The sequence below is a fragment of the Camelus bactrianus genome, chromosome 11, assembly GCF_048773025.1.
Source record: "Camelus bactrianus isolate YW-2024 breed Bactrian camel chromosome 11, ASM4877302v1, whole genome shotgun sequence".
NCBI classification, from domain to species: Eukaryota; Metazoa; Chordata; class Mammalia; order Artiodactyla; family Camelidae; genus Camelus; species Camelus bactrianus.
This window is the reverse complement of record NC_133549.1, coordinates 65,838,660-65,858,601: the sequence shown is the minus strand read 5'-3', so window position 1 is coordinate 65,858,601 and position 19,942 is coordinate 65,838,660. Positions and strand designations below refer to the sequence as shown.

Here is a 19,942-nt window from a genome sequence, read left to right as displayed (position 1 = left end):
CTGACATTGGAGGGACTGGGGAGGGAGACAGACAATAAAGTAACAAACAATGAACAAACAAATGCTAAAATGAAAAGTGCTGTGACGTCAATACACGAGGGAAGGGACAGCCGTTTAAGAACAGATGACCTGTCCTGTCTTTTAGATACAATTTTTCTTTAAAAGAAAGTGAAATATTTATACAGGAAGTGGTGGGATGTCTGGGATTTGCTTCAAAATATTCAACGGTGAGGGATCAGTAAAACCAGACTGGCCGGGATTGACCATCACTGAGGTAGGTGGAGGCGGCTTCCAGTGCGCTGTACAACTTTTGCTACTTTTGTATATTATTTAAAATTCTCAGCAAGATGAGGTCTCTCTGAGGAGGCGGTCCTGGAGCTGAGGCCAGCTGAGGGGATGGCCAGGGAAAGTCCCAGAAGAGGGTTCCAAGCTGTGTGACCGAGACCTGAGGTGTAACCAGCTGAGCTGGTTGAGGGGAAAGAGGTGAGAGGTGAGAGGCGAGGGGCAGCGCCTCGGGAGCCCCAGGAAGGGGTTGGGGCTTTACTCTAAGTACAGTGAGTCTGTGGAGGGGCTGGCAGGTCTGAGTGCGTTTGGACACAGAGGCAGCCAGAACCGTGGGGGCACTGGGTGTGGGGGTGGGGGCCAAGGGGGATCCAGAACGACATGCAGGTGAGTGACCTAAGCGCCTGGGGGTGGGGGTGCCATTTACTGACACAGGGGAGCCTGAGGAGGGGGCGGGGCTTCTGTGTGGTGTGTGTGCTGTTATTTGGGGGAGCTGGGAGGTGGCACTCACGGGGCTCAGACAGTCCACAGCTGGCAGCCGTGGAACCTTCTCTGTCCTGAGCCCTAACTTGCTGCATCCCTGATGTAAAGAGAGAAGGGAGGCCCAGCTGCTCTGCCTGGTTGCTTTCCTGCCAGTGCCCTCCCCACCCTGCTCCAGCTTCCCCGGGTCCCAGACTCCTCTGAAAGTTAGGACCCATGGTCCCCAAGGGCCACACCACTTCTGACATCGGTGATTCGGGAGGACAATTCTTTCCCTGGCCTTTTTCATGACCCGAGCTTCCCTGGGTCCTAGGAGCTAGGCCACCAATTCCCAGAGGCTGGAACCACAGCTCCACACCTGCCACCCGGGGTGGACAGATGTGGGTCTGCACATTTCCCTCTGTCGGACGAAAGGCCAGTTCTTTCCTGCACCTGCACCCACTGGGCTGTGATCAGAGGGCGGGGAGGAAGCTCTGCAGGAGGGCCTATACTTAGGGCCAAACCCCAGGAGAATCTCCCCAAGGGTGAAGGTAGTTTTAAATGTCGTTCTTCAAATTTTTTCAAAAATAGACTTGTCTGCTTAGAAATACTCTAATTTTTATGAGTCTAAGTGTCACTTCCTGGACACTTAAATTTTAAAAACACACAGATTATAATCAAACTAAAGATTCTCCACTTAGAGCCCTAATTTGTTAGTGGTTTTATAGACTCATTGTAACTTCAGGGTTTTTTGTAGCAGAGGGTGGGGAATTAGTTTGTCTCATGAAGAAACGTCTGTGTGATGCTCAATACTTTCTATAACTCCACTGCAATTTTTGGTCTATCCTTCAAGGAAAATGAGGTTTACTAAACTGTATTTGACATATTACAGGCACTTATCTGTAGGTTTGGGATTTGGGGTAATATTTTATTCTTTACTCTTTTATTATTTTCCTGCTTTCCTACTTTTTGTATCTTTTTTTAATTTTTATTTTTTATTGAAGTGTAATTGGTTTACAATGTTAGTTTCAGGTGCACAGCAAAGCGATTCAGTTACATATATATTTATTGATTCTTTTCCATTGAAAATAAATCTTTGGCTTTTGGAGGGTAATTAGGTTTCTTTCTTTCTTTCTTTCTCTATCTATCTATCTATCTATCTATCTATCAATCTATTTAATGGAGGTACTGAAGACTGAACCGAGGACCTTGTGCATGCTAAGCACACACTCTACCACTGAGCTATACCTGCCCCCTGTGTATCATTTTGATAATGAACAATCTCTAATAATTTAAAAAATTATTTTTCTTTTTCTTGCCACAGGTCAGGGCTATTCCCTACAAATGGTTCATTTCCATGTGGAAAACTTTTGGGACCTATTTCAATTGTCAGATGAGCTATGAATTTTTGAACAGAGTTAGTTTTTCATTGGGAATGATAATGAAAACTAGTCACCAAGCATGGTTAAGGGAAAGGCTTTGCATCTGAGAGGAAGGATGGTTGGAATTAAGTGGAATAAAAATCCCCAAATTTGTATAAATTGACTTTCTAGCAGGGTGTTCACAGTCCAGTGTACGGAAGGTGAGGTGATGGCAGGTACCCCCTCATACCAAGGGCCCAGAAAAGCATGGTTGACCGGAAAGGAGTTTTCAAACCAATATTAACTGATTAACTGAATACTTCATTCAAATACCACATCAAAAAAACTTCTTAAAGTAGAAAAAGCATCACACACTAAAGACAGACAACATAAAACATATAGAAACGCTGATTTCAAATTAAAATTTTTTCTTTTTTGTGCTTCTCTGTATTTTCTAAAATGTTTTACCATATGTTTTAATCAGCAGAAAATGTAATGAAAAGGAACCAAATCAGTCCTCCGTGGGGCATCAGAGATCCTGGCAATAAACAGCCCTGCTTGGCCACTTCTGGCCAGCCTCCCGCCAGGTGCAGCAGGGTGGTCAGCAGAGGAGCTCAGGACTGTGGGATGGGCTCTCCCATGTGAGCCCCGGTCCTGGTCCAGCTCAGAGAGTAACACTGGAGATGTCCAGGGTGGGAGAGCAGTATAGCTACCAAGCACAGAGGAAGCACATTTCCTGAAGGATAGGTTGTGTCCCACCTTCAAGAACTGTCATCTCAGTGAGGTCGAAGGCCCAGACGGGCAATCACATCACCTCTGCCTACTTTCCAACTCTTCCTGAACCAGCCTGTGACCTTGGACAAGCTCTTCAACTGCCCCTGACTCTGCTTCCAGCTCCATACAAGAGAACAGCAATAAGTCTCTTTTGAGAATTAATTGGGATAGTAACACAGCTCATTGCCTGATGTAGTATGTGCTCAATAAACATTAGCTCTCCATGCAAATGAGTTACTCAGTCCCTAACCACTCCTGAGAAAGTATAAACCAAGGGGCATCTAACTCCCTGAGGCCATCTACTCACTGTGTGGTGTGGGAGTGTGGCAGTGGCAGAATCCTGCCCATTCTATGTGCCCATGGAAGGAGAGATGGCCCAGAAGTGTGCAGGGGAGAGGAGTCTCTCTGGGTTGACCAGAAGGCCTTGGAATGGGAATTCATTGAACATAATCTGATCGTATTAAATGATTATATCAGGGGGCTTACTGGGAGAGCTGAGGGGGAAGCAGAAAGTCCCACTGTCCCCTGTTGAGGGGAGATCAGCCCAACCTCATCACTGAGGGCACATCTGCTGCCCCAGCTGTGTGCTTCCTCAGGCCACTCACATATTGTGGAGGGATTCCTGACGCCTGAGTATTTCCAAATAGTAGCTTTACATACATGATAGTGCTTAGTGCACCTACCGTATTGGCCCCATTTTATAGTACAGATAGTAGAGGCTGACCCAGAACACTCATTAGATCAAGGTCACACATGTAACGTGGGCCTGAGCCAGGAATCGAGGGCCCAGGCCTGGCAGTTGGCATCCTCTCTCAATCCAAGGTGACCACACCCTCCTGGGAGAGCTACCAGTGCACCTGACACAGACTCAGGGCCCTGGGGCTGCCTCCACATCCCACCAGAAGACTTATGTGATTCATGTCCTTCCCTCTCAAGGGAAATGAGAGCTGAGAAAGGTTTAGGGGAGTACAGCAATGAGGGAGACCCAGTACCCCGAACCCAGCCTGTGCAGAGGTAAGTGCTGGTCCAAGATGCTCTTGCTTTACTAGGGGATTGATCGCTTCCCAGCCTGAGATGAAGGGAGAGGTGGCCAGGTTTCCTAGCCAGGTCCCTCCTTCCACGGTCCTCTGTCCTCACAGTGTCCCGCAGTGAATGGTCAGCCAGGGCTTTGAAGGCTTAGCTGGCTGAGGGAATGCAGCGCAGTGTGGGAAGTGTGGGAATTAACCAAGCGGGCTACTTACCAAAGAATTGCTTGTCTTTGAACCTGAACCTACAAATAACTTCATCCTTGTTCTTTGAGTTATTAAAGCCTTTTCCGGAAATCATCAATTCATATTCATTTGCAAGGGCAACATCCAAAGGTCTCTGTTAGGAGGGGCTGAGTGCTGCCTCCCTCTGATCTCACAGCTGTGGTGGGCTGCCCCCAAATGGAATTCCCTGGGGACTCCTATGAGGAAGCTGTGTCTGAATCAACATCTGTGCACCCCCTGGTCCTCACCTGGTGTCACTGAGGGTATAACTGAGACAGCTGGGCTGGGCCTGGAGTGCTTGGGGGTTTCTCACCATTGCCTCTGACCCATCAAGCTCGTTAAAGGCCCCCAGTCTCATCCCCTCCCAGTACTGGGGCAAACCTGGCCATGGTTTCTGACCCGGAAGTCCCAAGGTCTTCCCTAAGGGGTGCAGGCAGTGCTCTCCACCAGCCCCTCCCTTATATAAATGACAGAGGAACCAAGACAACATAGGCTGAGGATAGCCCTGACTCTTGTCTGAGGTGAGCACCCAGGCCCAGGTGCCCATAAGATTTCCTGACACTTGGGGGTCTGTTCCTCTTCCCCTCACAGTTTCTGTGTGTCTATGGCAGGATGGAAACCCTAACAGCAAGACTGGGGAGTGACCAAGGAGGTGAGAACCCTGCATAGGAGAGGCCTCCACGGAAGGTGAAATCCTGTCTTAGCTGTGGTCCTGAAGTCTGCCGTGACTGCTCTTCCCCTCCCTCTTCCTGGCCCTTCATGTGCCTCACACTCGCCCCCAGGGATCCATCAAGCACCCCCTTCTGCCAGGGTGGGTGACAATGATTTGCTAAGGTGCAGTTATGGGCCATAGCCCTTTGCCAGGCTGCTGGGGATTTTTGTCCCCTAAAGCAAATACCAGGGGATCCAGAGAGGGCAGCTAGTGAGCCTGGCTCCTGAGGAGCTGGCCAGGATAATATGCAAGTCTTCCTGCTGCAAGCCCTAGGGCATTAGCCTCCACCCCTGCCTCCTGGCCCAGGCTGGTTAATTCAAATCCCAAATGCTTGATTTACCCAAAGTCAATTAACTCCAGGAACATTCCTCAGAAATGCCAGCACAGCCCTGGCCCTGGCAGTCCTGATTCCTCCTGCTTCAGGTCTTCCTGAAACTCCCATCAGATCAAGGCAGAGTTTGCAAATTCTCTACTTTGAGGCAATTAGATTCTTGGGCTGTGGGCTGAAGCTGGCCTGCTGACGTGTTTTGAAAGGTTTCAAGTGTTTAAAAAAAGGGGGGGGGGGGGAGTCCATGTTGAAAAGTCTGCATATTTTCCCTAATAATCCAGAATACTAGCATTCTTGGAAAATGGGAACACTTGGTATGAATGGGTTTGTATTTCTGTGTGTCACCCACTGGCTGGACCAGCGGCCACTGCCTCCTCAGACTGGGATGCTCTCCAGTGGCCAAGCACTTGTCTTTAAACCAAGACCCCTCATAGTACAGGTCATCGTTCTTGGCTTGGCCTTGGCTTACTTCTCTTGTTTTTTGGTACCTTCCTGAGCCCTGAGGGCACCTGATGCAGTGACCCTGCCCTGGAAGAGGCTGAGCCACATGGAAGTGTGAGGAGAGCCCTGAGGTTTTGAGAAGTAGGGAAGTCCAGCTGATGGCCCCCTGTTAAGATAGCAGACATGTGGGCTACTTGGGGTAGCTTTGGGGTCCCTAAGTGACACATCCTTTCCCACACCCAGTGGCGAACAAGACCATGTTGCTTCTGAATCCAAATCTGCCAGGCTGCATCCTCACTGCTCACACTTCATAAGGGTCCTCCTGCCCACCCTGACACAGGAATTGTTTGTCCTGGAAGTATTTGTCCTGGGAGTAACAGTTGGGACACTGTCTTGCACACACACCTCTGTCAACACAACATGGTCCACCCTGTGCAGGGCACCTGCCTTGCCATCTCCCAGAGCATCATTTGCAATTACATCCTTGGATTATTAACTGTAAAGAATGATTTCTTTGCAAGGCAGAACCCTAAACTAATAAGCCATATTGCAAGTAGATACAGGCAGAGAAGGGAAATTCAGCTACTGAATGTGAAGAAATCAGGCTCTCGGTGAGGCAGAAAAAGCCAGTGCAAGCCCTCCTGCTATAACCAAAAAACCAAAAGGAACCAGAAATGAGTAAATCTGGGCCAGGCCAAGCTTAGTAAATCCTGTGTTCATCCCAAATGACATTCACCACTAATGAGCATCTTTACACATTCTCTTTTAAATCTTCCAACAAAACCATGAACTAGACTTGATCTCCTACCTAGTTTTACAGTGAGGGAAATTAAAGCTAAATAGGGCAGGGGAATCTCCCAACCCCTGGCAGTTATAGGGCCAGATCTGACCTCAGGTGCCCAGTCCAGGACCCACTTTTGCCATCTCTGCCCTTGTCTTAATTTTAAACACCCATCACTCTGCTCTCCCAGGACAAGCCCTCTCTGATACCCTGAGATGTGGTCTTCAGCTCACGGGGCTGTGAGTCTGGAACCAGAAAGCCTCATTGGGCACCTGGCCAGTCTCAGCCTCAGGGCGAGGGGTAAGCCCGGCCTCCTCCTCCGGGTATATGATAGGAGCAGGGGCAGCAGCTGGGCACGGAGCCATCGGACAGCCCTGGGAAGGCAGTAAGCTCCCTGAGAAGGCCAGTGGGGCTGAGCATGGAGAGGGCATCTGACTGCAGGAGGCTGACAAGGGCACACAGGTGGACGGGACCTGCTCTGGGGAGGGAGGGTCTGGGAGCACCATGTGCTGCCTGGCTCAGATGCTTTCAGAGAAATTGGACACCAACTACTGCAACCTGGATGTACCTTTAAGGCAGCAGTCCTACATTAGTCTTGATCCCAGGGAATTCCTCTCCCAAGCTCACAGAGAGTTAAGTGTCAGGATGGTCCCTACAATGTGACTTTATGTAGAGCCTGAAGAAGGAAGCCAGGGGTCACCTTGAGACCATGAAGGAACTAGGTGACTCCCAGAAACCACAGGGCAGATAGGGGTCTTATACAGCAAAGCAAATGGAGACAATGTCTGTGGCAAGGAAACTGTAGGTGAGAACTCCTTAGTGAAAGGGATGGTTTCCAAAGAACCCAGGAAGCTACTTTTAAAGCAGGATGACCAGCATCTGGAAAGAGCTACAGCCAGAGAGCACTAGCACCAGGGGACAACCACAGCGGCCAAGCAAGAACTTCTCTGGTTCTTCCCACTCTGGGGTACAAACCAGCAGCTAGGGAGGTGGGCAGGAGAAGGAAGAGAAGAGAGAAGTTGATCACACCTCCCACAAGCACACCTGTCCCACTGCAGGGCTCCCAACCTGCTGTAGGTCTGAGCTGAGGGAAGGGAGAAGGCCTAAATACAGTTTAGGTACTATTCATTACCTGTTAGTGATTGAGAAAGCCCTGAGTACAGCCAGAGGTTTCATCCAGGGTCAAGGAAGAATGAGATGGGAGAGCCAGTTTAAATGGGGAGAAATGATATATGTAACTGCTTTCTATCTGCATCCTAGCAAGTCTAGCTCATTCAAAATCTGGTTACAGATACACAACCATGGAATGATAATTGCCACGTGAAAAAACAAAGTATAGAACAATGTATAATATGGTGTCTTTTATCTAAGAAAAGGAAGAATATTAATACAAACAATTTAATTAATTAATTAATAGGTAGATAAATTTGCTTACACTTATAACAATGGAAGGATATCAAAAACTAGTAAAAATGCCATAAAAACCAACAACATAACGCCATTTGCAGCAACATGGATGTTCCTGGAGAATGTCATTCTAAGTGAAGTAAGCCAGAAAGAGAAAGAAAAATACCATATGAGATTGCTCATATGCGGAATCTATAAAAAAAAATACAGAACAGAAACAGACTCATAGAAATAAAACACAAACTTGTGGTTGCCAAGGGGGTAGGGGGTAGGAAAAAAAAACTAGTAAAAATGGTTTCCAATAAGGAGAAGAAGGAGACAGGATTGGAAATTAGACTTCACTTAAAGTAACTTGTTCTACGGTTTTGACTTTGGAGCCACTTAAATGTCTTACAGAATTATAAAATAAAATTAAATCAATAAATTTTAAAGCAAGATCTAAAAATAAAAAACAAATGAAGCAGAAGAACTTCACTACACATCAAGGTTGTGGGTTAACCGCAGAGATTTATTTCAAGGGTTTTAAAACTCCTTCTTAAATAGAATCTGTGTCTTGTAGCTCTTGCAGTTATAATCCACTGTTATACTAGAGACCTGCTGAAGTGAGGTTGGAGAGGGGAGCCATTACACAGCCCTTAGATTAAATCTCAGTCCTTTAGTGGGCCTGAGTCCATAGGCTACGACCTTAGAAGATTTCTTAGCTTTTTTCTACTCCTCTTAAGTGAGAAAGGAGGACTAGAGGGGGCTGGAGTTGGCCAACTGCCCTTCCCTAGGCAGCTAAGACTCTCTCTTGGAGAGAGGTCTTTGTTATGGAGAACCCTCTGGATTCTCAAGAGGATTTTTCTTAGATCTTTACCTTGAGAACTCAGTGGGGTTCCAGAAGGTAAAACCTACGAAAGTATGGGGACTCCCCTAAGCCTAGCGTGTCTTACTTTCAAGCTAATCCACACTCAGCCTCCAACAATTGGTCAAAATTACCATTTAAGTGTACCTACCTGTTTGTGGCTCCAGCAGTTTCTGCTCTAGGTATGCTGATTCTGACTGTAATTCTCTCTATTCATCTGTCTCCAGATTTGAAGGTAGTGGTGTGCCCTGTGACCTCAATGCTCTGATGGGTCTAAAAAAAGTTGCCGATTTTCAGTTTGTTCACTTTTTTTCTTGTTGTAGATGCAGAATGATGGCTTCCAAGCCCTTTACATGTTGAAGCTGAAATCAGAAGTCCCAACCATAAATTCATTAGTTATTTTAAAAAATCATTACTTTGGAAGTTTCTAGATATATCTGTCAGAGTTCAATCAAAGAGGCAGAACCCACCAGAAGATATTTATAATAAAGGATTTATCATAGGGACTTAACCATACTCAGTTGTGGGAGTTGGTTACGCTCTCCAAATGGCTATTGCTTCCAAGTCAGCTGCTGGAGCCTGAAGTCCACAGGCAGGCAGGTGGGGAGGGAAGGTGGACATGAGGTGATGGAGCTAAGATAAACTGGCACCCACATCAATCTTTCACCACCTCCAAGCCTCAAGCTTTGATGATGTTTGATTAATAGATAGATAGATAAATTTGCTTACACTTTTAACAATGGAAGGATAAATCAAGAACTAGTAAAAATGGTTTCCAATAAGGAGAAGAAGGAGACAGGATTGGAAATCAGACTTCGCTTAAAGTAAGCCTTCATCATGGAGTTAAACACACCTCTAGTCCAGGAGTTAGAGAAGCTGAGGAACATCTGGTAGCATCTAGAGTAGCTGCAGGCCTGGCTCCTGGCCCACACAGATAAGCTTAGGCAGCAGGTAAACAGCAATGTGGATAAGCTGCATGGTCCCCTTCCTTGACTTTTGTTGTGGAGAACCCTGTGGACAAAAAATACATATGGCTGCTGCTACACTTCTGCCTTCCAAGTCTGGTACAAAATGTCTACTGTAGTGCACACTAACCTGAATTCTGCAGGGAGGGAAATCTAAGAAACATCGTGCTAGCTTAGCAAGGTTAACTCAATACAAATTCACCACACTAGGACACTAATTCATGATTCCAAGAACCGGTAAATAAAGGAATGAATTAAGCATTTAATTTTCCTTCTCCATACAAATTTTACTTCAAGGTAATCCACTAGTTGATGAGAGAAATTTTTCATTCTGATGCTAACTCATTCATACCCCTGGTAGTTTGCAGGCAGTTGGCCAGGGAGCTTTGGTTCTCCTCCATATGGACTCTCCAGCTGGCTAGCTCAGGCCCATTCATATTATGGTTTCAGGGTTCTAAGTTCAGCAAAAAGAGTAAGTCCTAATGAACAAGTGCTTACAAACTTCTGCTTGCATCATGTTTGCTAGTGTTCTGTTGGTCAATGCACATCAGAAATAGACTCTTCATTCCAGTTTCAAGGGATGGAAACATAGATCCTCATCCCTTAATGGAAGAAGCAGCACTGTCACCATGTAAAAGGTTGTGAATAGGAGGAATTTGTAGTCATTTTAAAATTTACCATAACTACTTTGCTAGATCCCCAATAAATTCAAGCAGATATAGTTCTTCTTAAACTTTATATTTTAAGATAATTGCAGATTATCTTCCAATTTCCTCCAATGGTAACATTTTACAGAACTCTAGTATAATATCACACCAGGACACTGGACACTAACATAGTCAAGATACAGAACATTTCTATCACCACAAGAATTTCTCATGTTGTCCTTTTATAGACACACTTCTTGCTTAATCTTTGACAACCACACGTCTGTTTTCCATTTCCATAATTTTGTCATTTCAAGAAATATTATATAATGGAATCATATAGTATGTAATCTTTTGGAATTGGCTTTTTTCACTCCAGAGAATTATCTGGAGAGTCATCAGGTTGTTGTTATCAATAGCTCATTCCTTTTCATTGCTGAGTAGTATTCCACACTATGGATATACCACAGTTTGACCACTCATTAATTGAGGACAAGTGGGTTGTTTCCAGTTTGGGGCTATTAGGAATAAAGCTACTTGTCATATTGTGATTTATAATAAGAAATATGTATTTGATCATCCTCTTTTCTGATACTGAGTTCCTAAACTCTTGAAATTTCCTAAGTGATAAGAGACATAAAGGTGTCTTTCATTATGCATATAACAAGTCTCTTTCAACCACTCCTGAGCCAGGGGAACCAACCATGTCATTAGAGGGTTGGAACTTTCAGCCCTTCCCCTAGACTTCTGAGGAGGGGTGAGGAGCTGGAGATTGAATCAATCACCAATATACCATGATTTAATCAAGTGTGCACATGCTGTGAAGCTTCCATAAAAACCCAAAAGGATGGGGTTTAGGGAGCTTTCAGGTTGGCGAACACGTGGAAGTGCTGGGAGGGAGGTACACCCACAGAGGGCATGGAAGCTCTGCACCCCTTCCCACACACGTTGCCTTATGCATCTCTTCTATCTGGCTATTCCTGGGCTATATCTTTTTATAATAAACCGGTAGTCTAGTAAGTAAACTATTTTCCTGAGTTCTATGAGCTTCTATAATAAATTAATTGAACCAGTAGTCAGTCAGTCAGAAGTACAGATAACAACCTGAAATTGTGATTGGCTTCAGAGGTGTCAAGGGGACAGTCTTGTGGGACTGAGTCTTTAACCTGTGGGATCTGATGCTAATGCCAGGTAGATGGTGTCAAAACTGAACTGAGTTGAAAGACACCAAGCTGGTGTCGCTGAATTGCTTGGTGAAGGAACCCCTTCCCCCTACATTTGGTGATCAGCAGTATCAAGCTGACTATTCTGAGGATAGAAAGAAAACAGTTTTCCCTCACACTACTATTAGGATTCATGTACAGATTTTTGTGTGAACATAAGTCTACATTTCCCTGGGACAAATACCCAGATTGCTGAATTGTATGATACTTATATATTAGTTTTATAAGAAATTGCTAAACTGTTTTCCGAAGTGGCTATATCATTTTATATTCCCACCAGCAATGTATAAGATACTAGTTTCTCGTCATGCTCACAGAAATTTAGCATTGTCACTATTTTTTATTTGGCCATTCTTACAGGTTTATAGGTATATCTTATTGTGGTTTAAATTTGCATTTCCTGATGATCAATTATATTATACATCTTTTCACATCTTATTTGCCATCTGTACATCTTCTTTGGTGAAATAGCTGTTCATGTCTTTTGTCCATTTTCTAATTGAATTGTTTGCTTTTTTACTGTTTAGTTTTAGAGTTCTGTATGTATTCTAGGTACTAGTCCTTTGCTGGATATAGGCTTTGCAAATATTTTCTCACTCTATTGCTTGTCTTTTCATTCTTTTAACAGGATTTTTCACAGAGAAAATTTGTTAATTTTGATAAAATCCAATTTATCCACTTTTTCTCTTATGAGTCTTCCTTTTAGTATCAGGTCTAAAAGCTTTTTGTCTAGATCATGAGGAATTTTTTCTACAAGTTTTATAATTCTATGTTTACACTTAAGTTCAGAATTTATCTTGAATTAATTTCTGTATAAAACATGACTTAGGTTGCAAGTTTAAAGTTTTGTTTGTTTTGTTTTGCCCATGAATGCCTACTTGCTCCAGCGCCATTTGTTGAGAAGGCTATCTCTCCTCCATTGAATTGCTTTTACACCTTTATTAAAAACCACTTAAGCATATTAGTGTGGGCCTATTTCTGGGTTCTCTATTCTGTTCCACTGATTTGTATGTCTATCCCTCCACCAATATTGCACAGTCTTAATTATTGTAGCTATATAATAAGTCTGGAAATCAAGTAGACTTAATATCAGTCCCGTTTTCCAAAACTGTTTCAGCTATTCTAGTTCCTTTGCCATTTCATATAAATTTTAGAATAATCTACAAAAAAAATCTTTCTGGGGTTTTGATAGGAATTATGTTAAGCCTGTATATCAATCTGGGAAGAACTGACATCTTTACTATGTAGAATATTCCATAAACATGGTATGTCTCTCCATTTATTTAGATAGTCTTTCATCAGCATTCAACTACCAGTCCCATATGTGTTCTGCTAGATTCATATGCAAATATTTTATTTTTGTGTGTGCATTATTGTAAATGGTATTTCATTTTTAATTTCAGTTACCACATGGTCATTGCTAGTATATAGAAATAGAATTGATTTTTTTATGTTTATCATGTATTCTGCAACCTTGCTGAATTCACTTACTAGTTCTAGGAGGTTTTATGTTTAAGGTAATTATTGATATGTTAAATCTTACTCTGCCAATAAAATTTTTTTCTATTTGTTCCTTGTTTCCTTCTTTTGAAAAAAAAGAAAAAGAAAAGTGTGGACTGCACTTAGTGACTTGCTTCCAAAGAATACAGCATGGAAGAGGGGAAAAGATAACTACAATGGAGAAATCTGACAAATACTACCTTAGCTAAATGATCATGAGTAACACTATCAGTGATAAATCATTCTGCTAATATTATGTACTCTTGCTATGATCTAATGAGAACAGAGATGGCAGCAGAAAAGCCAGGGAAATTAGTTAATTTGAAGAACAGACAGAAAAAATATTGAAAAAACTAAACAAAATATCAGGGACCTGCAAGACAGTAACAAATCATATAACATGCATATAATTTGTTTATGGTTTCCTTTGCTGTCCAAAAAACAAGCTATTTATTTATTTATTTTAATTTATATATATATATTTTTAACATTTTTTATTGATTTATAATCATTTTACAATGTTGTGTCAAATTCCAGTGTTCAGCACAATTTTTCAGTTATTCATGGACATATACACACTCATTGTCACATTTTTTTCTCTGTGAGTTATCATAACATTTTGTGTATATTTCTCTGTGCTATACAGTGTAATCTTGTTTATCTATTCTACAATTTTGAAATCCCAGTCTATCCCTTCCCACCCTCCACCCCTCTGGTAACCACAAGTCTGTATTCTCTGTCTGTGAGTCTATTTCTGTCCTGTATTTACACTTTGTTTTTGTTTGTTTGTTTGTTTGTGTTTTTGTTTTTTAGATTCTACATATGAGCGATCTCATATGGTATTTTTCTTTCTCTTTCTGGCTTACTTCACTTAGAATGACATTCTCCAGGAGCATCCATGTTGCTGCAAATGGCATTATGTTGTCGGTATTTATTTTTCATTCTTCTGACTTTCTTAGAATAAACTCTTTAAAGCAAAAGTAACAACAATATAAGAAAAGCAAAAATGATAATAATGTACGATAGGTTTATAACATGAAGAAGTAAAATATATCACAAATATAGCACAAAGGATGGAGGGGACAGGTAAATGGCCTCATACTTTTAGAAGGAAATAATAAAACTAATGAAAAGGCATAGAATTAAGAGGCCAATAGAGGAAATGAGGTGAAATACTAAAAAATATTTGATTGACTCAGAAGAACATAGTAAAGGGAAAATGAAGGGAAAAAATTGAAGGAACAAATAAAAGACCACACCAACAATTACATTAGAGATAAATGCGTTACACACTCCAATTAAAAGGTAGATGTTGTCAGAAGAGACTAGATTTTTTTTAAAGGCCAAATACATACTGTCTATAAGAGAGACAATTTAAATATAAAAATACAAATAGATGGAAATTAAATGGATGGAAAGAGACATACACTGCAAACGCTAAACAGAGGAAACTTGATGTGGCTATATTAATGTCAGACAATGTAGATTTAAAGACAGAGCTTATGATGAGAGATACAGGGGACCATCTGATGATATTAAAAATGACAATTAATTAACAAGATATACCAGTTCCTAAAATGCATGAACTTAATAACAGAATTTCAACATTTATGAAACCAAACTGACAGAACAAAAGAAAGTTTAGAGAAATCCATAATTTTAGCCAACAATTTTAACACCCTTCATTTGTTAATTGACTGAAGCAGGAAAAAAAAGAAAAGAAAAGAAAAGAAAACCCAAGGATATAGAAGATCTGAACAACACTATCACCCAATTTGACCTAACTGACATTTGCAGAATGCTACCATCCAACAACCACAAAATATAAATTAATTTCAAGTGCATATGGAGTATTTAAGAAAGACCATATGTAAGTTTTAATAGAGTCAAAAGGTTAAACATTTATAGAATATTTCTCTGGTCACAAAGGAATTAAATTAGAAACCAATAAAGAATAAGATATTAAGGGACAAATAATTAGAAATTAAAATAACATACTTTTATATAACCCATGAGTCAGAGAAAAAAGTCACAAGAGAAATAAGAAAATATTTTGAACTGGAGTGCTAATGAAAACACAACATATCAAAATCTGTAGTACGCAGATAAAGCAGTGTTTAGAGGGGAACGTACCACTTTAAATGCCTATATTGTAAAATAATCAATTATCTAGGTTTCCATGTTAAGAAGCTAGAAAAAGAAGTAAACGGAAAAAAATTCAACCTTGTGTAAATAGAAGAAAAAATAATAATGAAGAGCAGAATTCAATGAAATGGAAAGAGACAAAAAAGAAAATAAAGACAAAGTTTTTTCCTTGAAAAGGCTAATGAAGTTAATAAACCCCTAACTAGACTTGTCAGGAAGAGAGAATACCAAATACCAGCATCAGGAATTAAATGTCATATCACCAGGGATACTGCAGACCTTAAAAGAACACTGAAGAAGTATTGTGAACAAATTTTAAGGATGAAATAATATCAATTTTAAACACTCTTTTGGAAAATAGAAGAGAAGCAAGCACCTCTGTCTCATTCAGGGTCCCATCAGGAGACAGAAGCCAAATGGTAATTCGAATGGTAATCTAAAGTTTAACATAAAGAAGTATTAACAGGAGATGGGGAGGAAAGGGGGGAAATTGCCTAGTAAGAGTTAAAGAGAGCCCTAAAGAATATAGGAATAGCAAACACAGTGAGTACCCACTATTCCTGGGAGCTGAGCCTGGATAATCATAATCCCTGGGCCGAAATCCTGACCTCACTGAAGAGGATGTGGCGTGGCTCACTGGATGGTGGAGAGGTTGCTGAGGTGCCAGAGGTGCCCTGTGACTTGATGGAAACCTGCCCCTTGGGATGCAGAGGGAAGTCATCCACAGTGAGGTGTCACACCTTGGAACTTGCTACAAAGTTGCTGGGGTGGCCATTTATGGGGAGGTACCTCACTGGCAGCACTCCACTGCCAAGCCACCTGAGGAGGTACCCAGGAAGATGGCTGGCTGCCATGTGCCACAGGAACATGGAGGTGGAGAAGCCACCATGCTGATCTAGCTAAGCACAGCGAGCTCACTCTGCAGCAAGAGAAAATCCTTTTCTCCTCCAGTGTCCCTCCAGCACCCTCTACTGACAAGGCTTAATGTGGTGCCAGCTGACAAAGCAGAAATACTTGCATGACCATCTCTTTTAACATACAGCAGGCAAAGAATGGATTTGGAGTTGAAAGGCAATACACTGATAACTGACATAGCCTGCCAATTCATTTTTATGAATTTTATGGCCAGGAAAACTTCGATAACAAAACCTGACAAAAACAACACAAGAAAATTATAGACCAACATGGAAACAGCCTAAATGTCCATCAACAGGTGACTGGATAAAGAAGATGTGGTATATTTATACAATGGAATACTACTCAGCCATAAAAACCGACAACATAATGCCATTTGCAGCAACATGGATGCTCCTGGAGAATGTCATTCTAAGTGAAGTAAGCCAGAAAGAGAAAGAAAAATACCATATGAGATCGCTCATATGTGGAATCTAAAAAACAAAAACAAACACAAACAAACAAACAAACAAAAACAAAGCATAAATAAAGGACAGAAATAGACTCACAGACAGAGAATACAGACTTGTGGTTACCAGGGGGGTGGAGGGTGGGAAGGGATAGACTGGGATTTCAAAACTGTAGAATAGACTACACTGTATAGCACAGAGAAATATACACAAAATGTTATGATAACTCACAGAGAAAAAAATGTGACAATGAGTGTGTATATGTCCATGAATAACTGAAAAATTGTGCTGAACACTGGAATTTGACACAACATTGTAAAATTATTATAAATCAATAAAAAATGTTAAAAAAAAAAGAAAATTATAGACCAATATCCTTCCTGAACATAGATGTAAAAGTCCTTACCACAACATTAGCAAATCAATTACAGCAATGTATAAAAAGGATAATACATCATGACCAGTAAAGTTTATCCCAGCACTGCAAGGTTGGTTTAACATTTTTTTAAAAAGCAATCAATATAATTCACCACATTAAAGAATAAAGGACAAAAAGTACACAATCATTTCAATAGACACACAAAGTGTATTTGATAAAATTCAACAGCTATTCATGATTTAAAATCTAAGTGAACTAGAAATAGAAGAGAACTTCTTCAACCTGATAAAGGCCATCAATGAAAAACCTACCAATAATGTCATGCACAGTGGTGAAAGACCAGAGCCACGGAAGAGAAGTGAAAAAACTTAATTGGTAAATTTGCTGCTGGAGATGTCGCCTTAGATAGGACAGGTGAGAAATTGCCTGATTTCTCTTGTTCCCACCCTTTACTCTCCCACCAGGGTCTCCTACTGGCTAATCCCAGGCAGAAACCAGTTCTGCCCTAGAGCCCAGGAAACACAGCCCATGAGGGTCAGCTCCCTGCAACTCAGAGCAGAGCCGGGGAATGGCAAAGGGGGATCTCAGGGAAAGCAGGGACTATTCCAGAGATGTTGCTGCCTGCTGGGAAGCTGTCGGATCTCACAGCAGAAGGAGGTGGGCTTAGCCCTGCACAGCCAGGGCAGCTCATAGTAGTCTGGCCATACCTTCTTTCTTTCTTTTCTTTTTTTTTTTTTTTGGGGGGGGGGGGTTGGTTAGGTATATTTATTTATTTTAAATGGAGGTACCAGGGATTGAACCCAGGACCTCATGCTTGCTAAGCACACACTCTACACTGACTTGACTTTGAGGGAACTCCTCCTTCCCTATTCTGAGTCCACCTGACTCAAACCCCTCACTTCCCCTCCTCACCCTCATACCCAATAGTCCAGGGATGGAGCAAGTGGCCCAGGCTAAGCCAGTCAGAGCATCTCATTCCTCCTGTCCTAGTGATTGGTTCAGAGGTGAACATACAACCCCAGTCAGATGAATCAGAGCTAATGAGAGTCATAAGACTAATTTGAGCCATGAAGGAAGCAGATATATTTGGCAAGACTTACCCTGGGGCGGAAGAGAATGTTTCTTTATTAGGACATAGGATTATCCCAACAGTCCTTAAAGCACATCTTTGACTCAGTTAGACCCATTAGTCTAACCATTTTCCTTGTGACGTACCTATAAATACGAGAGGACCTCCAGGGCCCAAGCAGGGCAAGTCTAACAGGGCATTTCTCCTGACACCCTCTTCCTTCTCCAGTGATGCCATGCCTGGGGAGAGCTTGAGGCTATAGCTAACTGGTGGCTCTGACATCATCCTGGCCTACAGGGCAGGTCATTGTGTTTCTATTTCTCAGCTCCTTCTATGCTCTGCTCTGCTGGAACTGACTGTGTAAACCATATACCTGCTTTGCCTGCCAATTTTCTGTAAGATTTTGACAACAGGGGAGACTGGAGGGAGACCGGGAGACAAGAAGAGGTGAGAAGGGACTTATTCCTCCCCATTTGCTGGAGTGTCTTGTCAGCTTTGCCCCAGCACTGGCCCTAACAATAGAAACTGATTCTAGCACGAATGCCCCGGTTTCCTTTGACAATCTCAGCACCAGTCTCATCACCCACCCTTAGCTAGCAGTATCAGCACCTGCCAACACCCTTCCTCAGAGCTCTGAGCTCCACAGAATCCTTGCTCTGAACTTGCAGATCCTAGCCCCCAGTCCAAGAGGCTGCAGCTGCTTCCTGTAGCTATTACCTTGTGTCCCCTTGGTGTAACCTTTTTGCTTTTCACCTTCAGGTACTTTTTGCTTCCAACACCTGCTTGACCAATTTCCTATATTAAATTCCCTAGAGTACTTTCTGTTTTTCTGACTAGACCTTGACTGATTCATGTGTTAAAACAGTGATCAGGTTTTTGGGTAAACTTTTTGGTAGAGGGCCAGTTAGTAAATATTTTAGGCACTGTGGGTCATAAAGTCTCTGTGTGACTACTTAATTCTGCTGTTGTAGCACCTAAATTAATGAGCATAGCTGTCTTTCAATTAAACTTTATTTATAAAAATGGGTGGCTGGCTATAATTTGCTAGCCATTGTGTCAAACCAAGATTTAAAGGAGTCATAATAGGTCAAATCAGGAAGCCAATCCTTGGATAACCTGAGGCAAGCAGAAGGCTAGGAGTAATTAGATCCAGCCTCTAACTTCAGGCAAGTCACAGTCTACTCTTGAATTTTGGGGTCCTCATTTATAAGAGGTAGTTGAATTATCACTAGATTATCCTTATGATCCCTTCCAGCTCTAAAAGTTCAGTGCTTCTGTATTATCTCCAAAACATTAAATCTGCAAAGCAACGTCTCAAGTCAGCTTCCTCAGGAAGCAGACTGTGAGGCGGAGATTACTGTGCAGGGAGTTTATGCGAGAGTTCTCTTAGGACCAATATCTGTGGAGGCCAAAGAAGAGGAAGAAAGCAGGATTGGGAAGGGGGTTAAGTTGGACTCAGGCATTTTCTCAACAAAGGCCTCATTCTACCCAAGAAAGCTCTGAAGCTGGGACGGTCCTTAAGGCTATCCCAAGTTGGGGTGATGGGAATGAATATGTATGTTCCACTTTGACCAGTCATCAGATGCAGGCTGCTGCAAGAAGGGAACACAGCACCTATACTAACCTGAGGCAATCTCTGAAGAGGGCTGACAGCCAAAGGCACTCCTAGCATCTAGAAGAGTTAAGTCCTTCATTGCTAAAGTGTGATCTGGATGAAGCATCACTGCAGCATCCACTACGGTCCACTGTCGTGCTGCTCAGATCTCGGATTAACTTCTTTGTATAAGTTCTGAGTGCACCTTCTCTAGAATTCTGGGAAGTTTTTATTTCATGGGGGGAACACAGAAAATGAAGGCATCAACTAGAAGAAAACAATACCAGCTTCATATTTGATCTTGGGCTACAACTGACACATATAATCTCCCTTCTTTTCTATTCATTCTAGATTTCCTAGATAGCATCTCTCCTGGTCTCAGTGGTCTACCTGGTGGCATGACCTGACCCTCATCCT

At 42.3% G+C, this 19,942-nt stretch overlaps 1 protein-coding gene across 1 annotated transcript in view; it reads right to left on the bottom strand.

The window, feature by feature from the left end:
* The window catches only part of FAM241B (family with sequence similarity 241 member B), a 231,648-nt gene that overhangs the window by 166,203 nt on the left and 45,503 nt on the right, over positions 1 to 19,942 (bottom strand). The window contains exons 2-3 of the mRNA XM_045514223.2: positions 9,493 to 9,650; positions 8,791 to 9,001 (exon numbers count right to left, since the gene is read on the bottom strand). The gene's annotated coding sequence lies outside the window, so the exon portion shown is untranslated. The remainder of the gene's footprint in view (positions 1 to 8,790; positions 9,002 to 9,492; positions 9,651 to 19,942) is intronic.